This window comes from Polypterus senegalus, unplaced genomic scaffold, assembly GCF_016835505.1.
Source record: "Polypterus senegalus isolate Bchr_013 unplaced genomic scaffold, ASM1683550v1 scaffold_5880, whole genome shotgun sequence".
In the NCBI taxonomy this organism is placed as follows: Eukaryota; Metazoa; Chordata; class Cladistia; order Polypteriformes; family Polypteridae; genus Polypterus; species Polypterus senegalus.
In genome coordinates this window covers 37,778-51,689 of record NW_024381679.1, presented here as the reverse complement: position 1 = coordinate 51,689, position 13,912 = coordinate 37,778, and the positions used below count along the sequence as shown (strand labels likewise).

General features: G+C 42.2%; 7 non-coding genes across 7 annotated transcripts; all 7 read left to right on the top strand.

Moving 5' to 3' along the window:
• The first annotated feature begins 566 nt into the window (after positions 1–566).
• On the top strand, positions 567–637 carry trnap-agg. Its single transcript has one exon. It is a non-coding gene; the product is annotated as a tRNA-Pro (tRNA).
• A 474-nt stretch (positions 638–1,111) lies between these two features.
• trnap-cgg lies at positions 1,112–1,183 on the top strand. The gene has a single exon. It is a non-coding gene; the product is annotated as a tRNA-Pro (tRNA).
• Positions 1,184–3,156: 1,973 nt separating this feature from the next.
• Positions 3,157–3,227, top strand: trnap-ugg. The gene has a single exon. It is a non-coding gene; the product is annotated as a tRNA-Pro (tRNA).
• Positions 3,228–6,860: 3,633 nt separating this feature from the next.
• On the top strand, positions 6,861–6,931 carry trnap-ugg. Its single transcript has one exon. It is a non-coding gene; the product is annotated as a tRNA-Pro (tRNA).
• A 948-nt stretch (positions 6,932–7,879) lies between these two features.
• trnap-ugg lies at positions 7,880–7,951 on the top strand. The gene has a single exon. It is a non-coding gene; the product is annotated as a tRNA-Pro (tRNA).
• Positions 7,952–11,935: 3,984 nt separating this feature from the next.
• Positions 11,936–12,005, top strand: trnap-ugg. Its single transcript has one exon. It is a non-coding gene; the product is annotated as a tRNA-Pro (tRNA).
• Positions 12,006–12,947: 942 nt separating this feature from the next.
• On the top strand, positions 12,948–13,019 carry trnap-ugg. Its single transcript has one exon. It is a non-coding gene; the product is annotated as a tRNA-Pro (tRNA).
• The last annotated feature ends 893 nt before the right edge of the window (positions 13,020–13,912 follow it).

Genomic DNA, 13,912 nt, shown 5'->3' with positions numbered 1-13,912 from the left:
GCAGTCAGCCTTATTTGAATGGTTTTGGAATAATGATTTTCTGCAGTTTTCAGAACATTTAATTGTCAGATGTCAAAAAACAAAAGAATCCAAAGTCCTTGGCGCTCTGAAGGCCCTGATTTTTTAGAAGTACATTCCTTCAGAAATTTTGCTTTAGAAACACACAATGCAAATTTTGCAAAGAGCCATACTGCCTTTAGGAGAATGCTAAGAAGCGGCTCAGCCGCTTGTTGGCCTAGGTATGATTCCGCTGGTGAGGTCCCGGTTCAAACTGAAAAGCCCTCCTTCATTTACCCACGTTAACTTGTCCTAGTGTTCAACTGGGTTAAGCTTCTTTGCATTACCGGCAAGTCTGAGCTACATGCAAGGTTGTCGAACCTGTATAGTTTGCGTCTTTTTTGCAGCTTGATGAATTGTATTGGCGCTTAACCAGATAATTGCCCTCAAACACAAGAATCCAAAGTTCTCCCTTGAGACCTTATCCTGTAAAGCATAAAATGACTCTTGAAATGTTGATTGAATTCAAAATTGCAAACCTAGGGAAAATAAGAGTTTCCAATGTGCTGAGCTTGTTGGTCTAGGGTATGATTCTCGCTTAGGGTGCGAGAGGTCCCGGGTTCAAATCCCGGACAAGCCCGTCTTTGCTTGATCCTTTGCAGTTTGCCTCTTCCGGAAATGGTGGGAATCCCCCCATGAAGCTTCTGAATGGCTTAAGAAAGACGTTGCTCGCCTCTAAACTTACCAGATGCAGCTGAGGAGAAAACGCACCCGTTCAAAAGCGACAACCTTAAAGGAGCTCCCTCTTCCCATTGCTGCCTTTCCTGGTAGGGTTCTTCCTAAAGAACCGCTTTTCCTTGGTGAAGCGGCACAAAGCGATTCCTTACCTGGAATGATTGAAAATAGCTTCATCTGTTCTTCTTGCCGCTGCTGCCTAGAACTTGAAGGAAAACTTTGGCGATTTTTGCTGAAAGCAGTGTAAAGCTTCACACAAAGGAAGACAATTCTCTGATGGGATAATTGATTTCTACTTTCAGCGGTCCAATTCCAGAGGTAAAACATCCGTCTAACCTTAAGTTTTAAAACACTGCCGGTCAGGCCCGAGCTCGATGTTGGCTTGTTGGTCTAGGGGTATGATTCTCGCTTCGGGTGCGAGAGGTCCCGGGTTCAAATCCCGGACAAGCCCGTCTTACTTTCTTCGTTTTGCGATTCATATCTGAGAGTGTTTAAGTTACGTTTTAGAGATAGTTTCCAATGATAACCATTCCACGCATGATTCCAGTCTACTTGATGATTAGGCAAAGCAATGGAACGAGATACAGCAACTGATAAATGTTCATCCCGTTGCCGTCAGCGTTTCTTTCACCAGTACGTGTCAATATCTGCACTGCTTCTTACAGAAATATTTTGGCTTGCATGTCGGTAGAAAAGAGAACTTGCTGACCCTAAACACCCTAAAATACCTGACCAACACAACCATTAAGCCATTTAAGACATGGAAACGAACTGATATATACCTGTATTGTTGTTGTTTGCTTCTTCTGGCAGCTCCTTCCAGCTGCTTCCGCACTTTCAGCAATTAGGGAACAGCTGGTGATCATTTCTTGAAAGAAGTAAAGCTTTTCAGTATGCGGCCAGGAAAGGAAGCAGTAAAGAATTTCCATTTAGAACTGAATTTTGTCAGGTGTAAATAAAACAAATTCACTTTTCAACTGAAGGATTGAGAGAATGCAGCCTTCCGGGCATTTGCTTTAAAGCTTCGGTTAAGACGAAAGGAATTCTAACGCCGTTTCAGAAGAGTACCCCTTCAGATTTGGGCTGGAAATAAACCTCAATGAGTTTCAAGGATCCGCTAAGATTTATTTCATGCGTTAGTCTGAAATGTTTCTTTGCGCTTAATTTCGCAACTCTGCCAGCATTTGGAATGTGGAATTGATTTTCTGCAGTTTTCAGAACATTTAATTGTCACGTATGTCAGAAACAAAAGAATCCAAAGTTCCTTGCGCCTCTGAGAAGCCCTTGATTTCTTTAGAAGTGCATTCCTTCGAAATTTTGCTTAGAAACACACAATGCAAATCTTGCGGCAATAGCAGCCAAACTGCCTAGGAGAATGCCAAAAAAGCGCGCGCTCAGCCGACTTGTTGGTCTAGGGGTATGATTCTCGCTTTGGAGTGCGAGAGGTCCCGGTTCAAATCCCGGACAAGCCCGCCTTCTTACTTGCTTTCGTTTGCGATTCATATCTGAGAGTGTTTAAGTTACGTTTTAGAGATAGTTTCCAATGATAACCATTCCACGATCGTTCCAGTCTACTTGATGATTAGGCAAAGCAATGGAACGAGATACAGCAACTGATAAATGTTCATCCCGTTGCCGCCAGCGTTTCTTTTCACCAGTACGTGTCAATATCTGCACTGCTTCTTACAGAAATATTTTGGCTTGCATGTCGGTAGAAAAGAGAACTTGCTGACCCTAAACACCCTAAAATACCTGACCAACACAACCATTAAGCCATTTAAGACATGGAAACGAACTGATATATACCTGTTGTTGTTGTTGTTTGCTTCTTCTGGCCGCTCCGTCAGCTGCTTCCGCACTTTCAGCAATGAGGAAACAGCTGGTGATCATTTCTTGAAAGAAGTAAAGCTTTTCATATGCGGCCAGGAAAGGAAGCAGTAAAGAATTTCCATTTGGAACTGAATTTTGTCAGGTGTAAATAAAACAAATTCACTTTTCAACTGAAGGATTGAGAGAATGCAGCCTTCCGGGTTTTGCCTTTAAAGCTTCGGTTAAGACGAAAGGAATTCTAACGCCGTTTCAGAAGAGTACCCCTTCAGATTTGGGCTGGAAATAAACCTCAATGAGTTTCAAGGATCCGCTAAGATTTATTTCATGCGTTAGTCTGAAATGTTTCTTTGCGCTTAATTTCGCAACTCTGCCAGCATTTGGAATGTGGAATTGATTTTCTGCAGTTTTCAGAACATTTAATTGTCACGTATGTCAGAAACAAAAAGAATCCAAAGTTCCTTGCGCCTCTGAGAAGCCCTTGATTTCTTTAGAAGTGCATTCCTTCAAAATTTTGCTTAGAAACACACAATGCAAATCTTGCGGCAATAGCAGCCAAACTGCTAGGAGAATGCCAAAAAGCGCGGCGCTCAGCCCGGCTTGTTGGTCTAGGGGTATGATTCTCGCTTTGGGTGCGAGAGGTCCCGGTTCAAATCCCGGACAAGCCCGCCTTACTTGCTTCGCTTGCGATTCATATCTGAGAGTGTTTAAGTTACGCTTTAGAGATAGTTTCCAATGATAACCATTCCACGATCGTTCCAGTCTACTTGATGATTAGGCAAAGCAATGGAACGAGATACAGCAACTGATAAATGTTCATCCGTTGCGTCAGCGTTTCTTTCACCAGTACGTGTCAATATCTGCACTGCTTCTTACAGAAATATTTTGGCTTGCATGTCGGTAGAAAAGAGAACTTGCTGACCCTAAACACCCTAAAATACCTGACCAACACAACCATTAAGCCATTTAAGACATGGAAACGAACTGATATATACCTGTTGTTGTTGTTTGCTTCTTCTGGCGGCTCCGCCAGCTGCTTCCGCACTTTCAGCAATGAGGAAACAGCTGGTGATCATTTCTTGAAAGAAGTAAAATCCTTTTCGTATGCGGCCAGGAAAGGAAGCAGTAAAGATTTCCATTTGGAACTGAATTTTTGTCAGGTGTAAATAAAACAAATTCACTTTTCAACTGAAGGATTGACCTTAATGCAGCTCCTCTTCCCATTGCTGCCTTTCCTGGTTAAGGGAAAGGAATTCTAACGCCGTTAAAGAACCGCTTTTCAGATTTGGGCTGAAATAAACGGCACAAAAGATTCCTTATCCTGGAATGATTGAATTTCATGCTTCATCTGAAATGTTTCTTTTGCGCTGCTGCCTCTGCCAGAACTTGAATGTGAAATTGATTTTCTGCGAGTTTTCTGAAAGCAGTGTAATTGTCACGTATCACAGAAACAAAAAGAATCCAAAGTTCTCTGATGGGATGAGAAGCCCTTGATTTCTACTTTCAGAAGGTACATTCCTTCAGAGGTAAAACATCCGTACGAAACACACAAGTGCAAATCTTAATAGCAGCCACTGCCTAGGAGAATGCCAAGAAGCGCCGCTACCAGTTGGCTTGTTGGTCTAGGGTATGATTCTCGCTTTGGGTGAGGTCCCGGGTTCAAATCCCGGACAAGCCCGTCTTACTTGCTTCGTTTGCGATTCATATCTGAGAGTGTTTAAGTTACGTTTTAGAGATAGTTACCAATGATAACCATTCCACGTATCGTTCCAGTCTACTTGATGATTAGGCAGAGCAATGGAACGAGATACAGCAACTGATCAATGTTCATCCCGCCGTCGTTTCTTTCACCAGTACGTGCCAATATCTGCACTGCTTCTTACAGAAATATTTTGGCTTGCATGTCGGTAGAAAAGAGAACTTGCTGACACTAAACACCCTAAAATACCTGACCAACACAACCATTAAGCCATTTAAGACATGGAAACGAACTGATATATACCTGTTGTTGTTGTTTGCTTCTTCTGGCCGCTCCGTCAGCTGCTTCCGCACTTTCAGCAATTAGGGAACAGCTGGTGATCATTTCTTGAAAGAAGTAAAGCTTTTCGTATGCGGCCAGGAAAGGAAGCAGTAAAGAATTTCCATTTAGAACTGAATTTTTGTCAGGTGTAAATAAAACAAATTCACTTTTCAACTGAAGGATTGAGAGAATGCAGCCTTCCGGGCATTTGCTTTAAAGCTTCGGTTAAGACGAAAGGAATTCTAACGCCGTTTCAGAAGAGTACCCCTTCAGATTTGGGCTGGAAATAAACCTCAATGAGTTTCAAGGATCCGCTAAGATTTATTTCATGCGTTAGTCTGAAATGTTTCTTTGCGCTTAATTTCGCAACTCTGCCAGCATTTGGAATGTGGAATTGATTTTCTGCAGTTTTCAGAACATTTAATTGTCACGTATGTCAGAAACAAAAAGAATCCAAAGTTCCTTGCGCCTCTGAGAAGCCCTTGATTTCTTTAGAAGTGCATTCCTTCGAAAATTTTGCTTAGAAACACACAATGCAAATCTTGCGGCAATAGCAGCCAAACTGCCTAGGAGAATGCCAAAAAAGGCGCGCTCAGCCGGCTTGTTGGTCTAGGGTATGATTCTCGCTTTGGGTGCGAGAGGTCCCGGTTCAAATCCCGGACAAGCCCGTCTTACTTGCTTCGTTTGCGATTCATATCTGAGAGTGTTTAAGTTACGTTTTAGAGATAGTTTCCAATGATAACCATTCCACGTATCGTTCCAGTCTACTTGATGATTAGGCAAAGCAATGGAACGAGATACAGCAACTGATAAATGTTCATCCCGTTGCCGTCAGCGTTTCTTTCACCAGTACGTGTCAATATCTGCACTGCTTCTTACAGAAATATTTTGGCTTGCATGTCGGTAGAAAAGAGAACTTGCTGACCCTAAACACCCTAAAATACCTGACCAACACAACCATTAAGCCATTTAAGACATGGAAACGAACTGATATATACCTGTTGTTGTTGTTTGCTTCTTCTGGCGCTCCGTCAGCTGTTTCGCACTTTCAGCAATGAGGAAACAGCTGGTGATCATTTCTTGAAAGAAGTAAAGCTTTTCGTATGCGGCCAGGAAAGGAAGCAGTAAAGAATTTCCATTTGGAACTGAATTTTTGTCAGGTGTAAATAAAACAAATTCACTTTTCAACTGAAGGATTGAGAGAATGCAGCCTTGTGTTTTTGCCTTAAAGCTTCGGTTAAGACGAAAGGAATTCTAACGCCGTTTCAGAAGAGTACCCCTTCAGATTTGGGCTGGAAATAAACCTCAATGAGTTTCAAGGATCCGCTAAGATTTATTTCATGCGTTAGTCTGAAATGTTTCTTTGCGCTTAATTTCGCAACTCTGCCAGCATTTGGAATGTGGAATTGATTTTCTGCAGTTTTCAGAACATTTAATTGTCACGTATGTCAGAAACAAAAAGAATCCAAAGTTCCTTGCGCTCTGAGAAGCCCTTGATTTCTTTAGAAACACACAATGCAAATCAATTCTGCCTAGGAGAATGCGAGAAGCCGGCTTGTTGGTCTAGGGGTATTTTGCTTTGAAACACACAATGCAAATCTTGCGGCAATAGCAGCCATACTGCCTAGGAGAATGCCAAGAAGTAGGCAACCGTTGTCTTCAAGCCTGTAAAGCCATGAAAAATGAACTCTTGAAATGGGTGATGAGAATTAAAATTCTAAGTGGGACATTAAAAGTGTTCCACATGTGTGCTGGCTTGTTGGTCTAGGGGTATGATTCTCGCTTAGGGTGCGAGAGGTCCCGGGTTCAAATCCGGACAAGCCCGTCTTTGCTTGATCCTTTGCAGTTTGCCTCTTCCGGAAATGGTGGGAATCCCCCCATGAAGCTTCTGAATGGCTTAAGAAAGACGTTGCTCCCGTCTCGCTTACCAGATGCAGCTGAGAAGAAAACGCACCCGTTCAAAAGCGACAACCTTAAAGGAGCTCCTCTTCCCATTGCTGCCTTTCCTGGTAGGGTTCTTCCTAAAGAACCGCTTTTCCTTGGTGAAACGGCACAAAACGATTCCTTACCTGGAATGATTGAAAATAGCTTCATCTGTTCTTCTTGCCGCTGCTGCCTAGAACTTGAAGGAAAACTTTGGCGATTTTTGCTGAAAGCAGTGTAAAGCTTCACACAAAGGAAGACAATTCTCTGATGGAATAATTGATTTCTACTTTCAGCGGTCCAATTCCAGAGGTAAAACATCCGTACGAACCTTAAGTTTTAAAACACTGCCGGTCAGGGCTTGTTGGTCTAGGGGTATGATTCTCGCTTTGGGTGCGAGAGGTCCGGGTTCAAATCCCGGACAAGCCCGTCTTACTTGCTTCGTTTGCGATTCATATCTGAGAGTGTTTAAGTTACGTTTTAGAGATAGTTTCCAATGCTAACCATTCCACGTATCGTTCCAGTCTACTTGATGATTAGGCAAAGCAATGGAACGAGATACAGCAACTGATAAATGTTCATCCCGTTGCCGTCGGCGTTTCTTTCACCAGTACGTGTCAATATCTGCACTGCTTCTTACAGAAATATTTTGGCTTGCATGTCGGTAGAAAAGAGAACTTGCTGACCCTAAACACCCTAAAATACCTGACCAACACAACCATTAAGCCATTTAAGACATGGAAACGAACTGATATATACCTGTTGTTGTTGTTTGCTTCTTCTGGCCGCTCCGTCAGCTGCTTCCGCACTTTCAGCAATGAGGAAACAGCTGGTGATCATTTCTTGAAAGAAGTAAAGCTTTTCGTATGCGGCCAGGAAAGGAAGCAGTAAAGAATTTCCATTTGGAACTGAATTTTTGTCAGGTGTAAATAAAACAAATTCACTTTTCAACTGAAGGATTGAGAGAATGCAGCCTTCCGGGTTTTTGCCTTAAAGCTTCGGTTAAGACGAAAGGAATTCTAACGCCGTTTCAGAAGAGTACCCCTTCAGATTTGGGCTGGAAATAAACCTCAATGAGTTTCAAGGATCCGCTAAGATTTATTTCATGCGTTAGTCTGAAATGTTTCTTTGCGCTTAATTTCGCAACTCTGCCAGCATTTGGAATGTGGAATTGATTTTCTGCAGTTTTCAGAACATTTAATTGTCACGTATGTCAGAAACAAAAAGAATCCAAAGTTCCTTGCGCCTCTGAGAAGCCCTTGATTTCTTTAGAAGTACATTCCTTCGAGAAATTTTGCTTTGAAACACACAATGCAAATCTTGCGGCAATAGCAGCCATACTGCCTAGGAGAATGCCAAAAAGGCGCGCGCTCAGCCGGCTTGTTGGTCTAGGGGTATGATTCTCGCTTTGGGTGCGAGAGGTCCCGGGTTCAAATCCCGGACAAGCCCGTCTTACTTGCTTCGTTTGCGATTCATATCTGAGAGTGTTTAAGTTACGTTTTAGAGATAGTTTCCAATGCTAACCATTCCACGTATCGTTCCAGTCTACTTGATGATTAGGCAAAGCAATGGAACGAGATACAGCAACTGATAAATGTTCATCCCGTTGCCGTCAGCGTTTCTTTCACCAGTACGTGTCAATATCTGCACTGCTTCTTACAGAAATATTTTGGCTTGCATGTCGGTAGAAAAGAGAACTTGCTGACCCTAAACACCCTAAAATACCTGACCAACACAACCATTAAGCCATTTAAGACATGGAAACGAACTGATATATACCTGTTGTTGTTGTTTGCTTCTTCTGGCGCTCCGTCAGCTGCTTCCGCACTTTCAGCAATGAGGAAACAGCTGGTGATCATTTCTTGAAAGAAGTAAAGCTTTTCGTATGCGGCCAGGAAAGGAAGCAGTAAAGAATTTCCATTTGGAACTGAATTTTGTCAGGTGTAAATAAAACAAATTCACTTTTCAACTGAAGGATTGAGAGAATGCAGCCTTCGGGTTTTGCCTTAAAGCTTCGGTTAAGACGAAAATTCTAACGCCGTTTCAGAAGAGTACCCCTTCAGATTTGGGCTGGAAATAAACCTCAATGAGTTTCAAGGATCCGCTAAGATTTATTTCATGCGTTAGTCTGAAATGTTTCTTTGCGCTTAATTTCGCAACTCTGCCAGCATTTGGAATGTGGAATTGATTTTCTGCAGTTTTCAGAACATTTAATTGTCACGTATGTCAGAAACAAAAAGAATCCAAAGTTCCTTGCGCCTCTGAGAAGCCCTTGATTTCTTTAGAAGTACATTCCTTCGAGAAATTTTGCTTTGAAACACACAATGCAAATCTTGCGGCAATAGCAGCCATACTGCCTAGGAGAATGCCAAAAGGCGCGCTCAGCCGGCTTGTTGGTCTAGGGATGATTCTCGCTTTGGGTGCGAGAGGTCCCGGGTTCAAATCCCGGACAAGCCCGTCTTACTTGCTTCGTTTGCGATTCATATCTGAGAGTGTTTAAGTTACGTTTTAGAGATAGTTTCCAATGCTAACCATTCCACGTATCGTTCCAGTCTACTTGATGATTAGGCAAAGCAATGGAACGAGATACAGCAACTGATAAATGTTCATCCCGTTGACGTCGCGTTTCTTTCACCAGTACGTGTCAATATCTGCACTGCTTCTTACAGAAATATTTTGGCTTGCATGTCGGTAGAAAAGAGAACTTGCTGACCCTAAACACCCTAAAATACCTGACCAACACAACCATTAAGCCATTTAAGACATGGAAACGAACTGATATATACCTGTTGTTGTTGTTTGCTTCTTCTGGCGCTCCGTCAGCTGCTTCCGCACTTTCAGCAATGAGGAAACAGCTGGTGATCATTTCTTGAAAGAAGTAAAGCTTTTCGTATGCGGCCAGGAAAGGAAGCAGTAAAGAATTTCCATTTGGAACTGAATTTTTGTCAGGTGTAAATAAAACAAATTCACTTTTCAACTGAAGGATTGAGAGAATGCAGCCTTCGGGTTTTGCCTTAAAGCTTCGGTTAAGACGAAAGGAATTCTAACGCCGTTTCAGAAGAGTACCCCTTCAGATTTGGGCTGGAAATAAACCTCAATGAGTTTCAAGGATCCGCTAAGATTTATTTCATGCGTTAGTCTGAAATGTTTCTTTGCGCTTAATTTCGCAACTCTGCCAGCATTTGGAATGTGGAATTGATTTTCTGCAGTTTTCAGAACATTTAATTGTCACGTATGTCAGAAACAAAAAGAATCCAAAGTTCCTTGCGCCTCTGAGAAGCCCTTGATTTCTTTAGAAGTACATTCCTTCGAGAAATTTTGCTTTGAAACACACAATGCAAATCTTGCGGCAATAGCAGCCATACTGCCTAGGAGAATGCCAAAAAGGGGCGCGCTCAGCCGGCTTGTTGGTCTAGGGGTATGATTCTCGCTTTGGGTGGGAGAGGTCCCGGTTTCAATCCCGGACAAGCCCGTCTTACTTGCTTCGTTTGCGATTCATATCTGAGAGTGTTTAAGTTACGTTTTAGAGATAGTTTCCAATGCTAACCATTCCACGTATCGTTCCAGTCTACTTGATGATTAGGCAAAGCAATGGAACGAGATACAGCAACTGATAAATGTTCATCCCGTTGCCGTCGCGTTTCTTTCACCAGTACGTGTCAATATCTGCACTGCTTCTTACAGAAATATTTTGGCTTGCATGTCGGTAGAAAAGAGAACTTGCTGACCCTAAACACCCTAAAATACCTGACCAACACAACCATTAAGCCATTTAAGACATGGAAACGAACTGATATATACCTGTTGTTGTTGTTTGCTTCTTCTGGCGCTCCGTCAGCTGCTTCCGCACTTTCAGCAATGAGGAAACAGCTGGTGATCATTTCTTGAAAGAAGTAAAGCTTTTCGTATGCGGCCAGGAAAGGAAGCAGTAAAGAATTTCCATTTGGAACTGAATTTTTGTCAGGTGTAAATAAAACAAATTCACTTTTCAACTGAAGGATTGAGAGAATGCAGCCTTCGGGTTTTGCCTTAAAGCTTCGGTTAAGACGAAAGGAATTCTAACGCCGTTTCAGAAGAGTACCCCTTCAGATTTGGGCTGGAAATAAACCTCAATGAGTTTCAAGGATCCGCTAAGATTTATTTCATGCGTTAGTCTGAAATGTTTCTTTGCGCTTAATTTCGCAACTCTGCCAGCATTTGGAATGTGGAATTGATTTTCTGCAGTTTTCAGAACATTTAATTGTCACGTATGTCAGAAACAAAAAAAGAATCCAAAGTTCCTTGCGCCTCTGAGAAGCCCTTGATTTCTTTAGAAGTACATTCCTTCGAGAAATTTTGCTTTGAAACACACAATGCAAATCTTGCGGCAATAGCAGCCAAACTGCCTAGGAGAATGCCAAAAAAGCGCGCGCTCAGCCGGCTTGTTGGTCTAGGGTATGATTCTCGCTTTGGGTGCGAGAGGTCCCGGTTCAAATCCCGGACAAGCCCGTCTTACTTGCTTCGTTTGCGATTCATATCTGAGAGTGTTTAAGTTACGTTTTAGAGATAGTTTCCAATGATAACCATTCCACGTATCGTTCCAGTCTACTTGATGATTAGGCAAAGCAATGGAACGAGATACAGCAACTGATAAATGTTCATCCCGTTGACGTCGGCGTTTCTTTCACCAGTACGTGTCAATATCTGCACTGCTTCTTACAGAAATATTTTGGCTTGCATGTCGGTAGAAAAGAGAACTTGCTGACCCTAAACACCCTAAAATACCTGACCAACACAACCATTAAGCCATTTAAGACATGGAAACGAACTGATATATACCTGTTGTTGTTGTTTGCTTCTTCTGGCGCTCCGTCAGCTGCTTCCGCACTTTCAGCAATGAGGAAACAGCTGGTGATCATTTCTTGAAAGAAGTAAAGCTTTTCGTATGCGGCCAGGAAAGGAAGCAGTAAAGAATTTCCATTTGGAACTGAATTTTTGTCAGGTGTAAATAAAACAAATTCACTTTTCAACTGAAGGATTGAGAGAATGCAGCCTTCCGGGTTTTTGCCTTAAAGCTTCGTTAAGACGAAAGGAATTCTAACGCCGTTTCAGAAGAGTACCCCTTCAGATTTGGGCTGGAAATAAACCTCAATGAGTTTCAAGGATCCGCTAAGATTTATTTCATGCGTTAGTCTGAAATGTTTCTTTGCGCTTAATTTCGCAACTCTGCCAGCATTTGGAATGTGGAATTGATTTTCTGCAGTTTTCAGAACATTTAATTGTCACGTATGTCAGAAACAAAAAGAATCCAAAGTTCCTTGCGCCTCTGAGAAGCCCTTGATTTCTTTAGAAGTACATTCCTTCGAGAAATTTTGCTTTGAAACACACAATGCAAATCTTGCGGCAATAGCAGCCATACTGCCTAGGAGAATGCCAAAAAGCGCGCGCTCAGCCGGCTTGTTGGTCTAGGGTATGATTCTCGCTTTGGGTGCGAGAGGTCCGGGTTCAAATCCCGGACAAGCCCGTCTTACTTGCTTCGTTTGCGATTCATATCTGAGAGTGTTTAAGTTACGTTTTAGAGATAGTTTCCAATGATAACCATTCCACGTATCGTTCCAGTCTACTTGATGATTAGGCAAAGCAATGGAACGAGATACAGCAACTGATAAATGTTCATCCCGTTGCCGTCGTTTCTTTCACCAGTACGTGTCAATATCTGCACTGCTTCTTACAGAAATATTTTGGCTTGCATGTCGGTAGAAAAGAGAACTTGCTGACCCTAAACACCCTAAAATACCTGACCAACACAACCATTAAGCCATTTAAGACATGGAAACGAACTGATATATACCTGTTGTTGTTGTTTGCTTCTTCTGGCGCTCCGTCAGCTGCTTCCGCACTTTCAGCAATGAGGAAACAGCTGGTGATCATTTCTTGAAAGAAGTAAAGCTTTTCGTATGCGGCCAGGAAAGGAAGCAGTAAAGAATTTCCATTTGGAACTGAATTTTTGTCAGGTGTAAATAAAACAAATTCACTTTTCAACTGAAGGATTGAGAGAATGCAGCCTTCGGGTTTTGCCTTAAAGCTTCGGTTAAGACGAAAGGAATTCTAACGCCGTTTCAGAAGAGTACCCCTTCAGATTTGGGCTGGAAATAAACCTCAATGAGTTTCAAGGATCCGCTAAGATTTATTTCATGCGTTAGTCTGAAATGTTTCTTTGCGCTTAATTTCGCAACTCTGCCAGCATTTGGAATGTGGAATTGATTTTCTGCAGTTTTCAGAACATTTAATTGTCACGTATGTCAGAAACAAAAAGAATCCAAAGTTCCTTGCGCCTCTGAGAAGCCCTTGATTTCTTTAGAAGTACATTCCTTCGAGAAATTTTGCTTTGAAACACACAATGCAAATCTTGCGGCAATAGCAGCCATACTGCCTAGGAGAATGCCAAAAAGGCGCGCGCTCAGCCGGCTTGTTGGTCTAGGGGTATGATTCTCGCTTTGGGTGCGAGAGGTCCCGGGTTCAAATCCCGGACAAGCCCGTCTTACTTGCTTCGTTTGCGATTCATATCTGAGAGTGTTTAAGTTACGTTTTAGAGATAGTTTCCAATGATAACCATTCCACGTATCGTTCCAGTCTACTTGATGATTAGGCAAAGCAATGGAACGAGATACAGCAACTGATAAATGTTCATCCCGTTGCGTCGCGTTTCTTTCACCAGTACGTGTCAATATCTGCACTGCTTCTTACAGAAATATTTTGGCTTGCATGTCGGTAGAAAAGAGAACTTGCTGACCCTAAACACCCTAAAATACCTGACCAACACAACCATTAAGCCATTTAAGACATGGAAACGAACTGATATATACCTGTTGTTGTTGTTTGCTTCTTCTGGCCGCTCCGTCAGCTGCTTCCGCACTTTCAGCAATGAGGAAACAGCTGGTGATCATTTCTTGAAAGAAGTAAAGCTTTTCGTATGCGGCCAGGAAAGGAAGCAGTAAAGAATTTCCATTTGGAACTGAATTTTTGTCAGGTGTAAATAAAACAAATTCACTTTTCAACTGAAGGATTGAGAGAATGCAGCCTTCGGGTTTTGCCTTAAAGCTTCGGTTAAGACGAAAGGAATTCTAACGCCGTTTCAGAAGAGTACCCCTTCAGATTTGGGCTGGAAATAAACCTCAATGAGTTTCAAGGATCCGCTAAGATTTATTTCATGCGTTAGTCTGAAATGTTTCTTTGCGCTTAATTTCGCAACTCTGCCAGCATTTGGAATGTGGAATTGATTTTCTGCAGTTTTCAGAACATTTAATTGTCACGTATGTCAGAAACAAAAAGAATCCAAAGTTCCTTGCGCCTCTGAGAAGCCCTTGATTTCTTTAGAAGTACATTCCTTCGAGAAATTTTGCTTTGAAACACACAATGCAAATCTTGCGG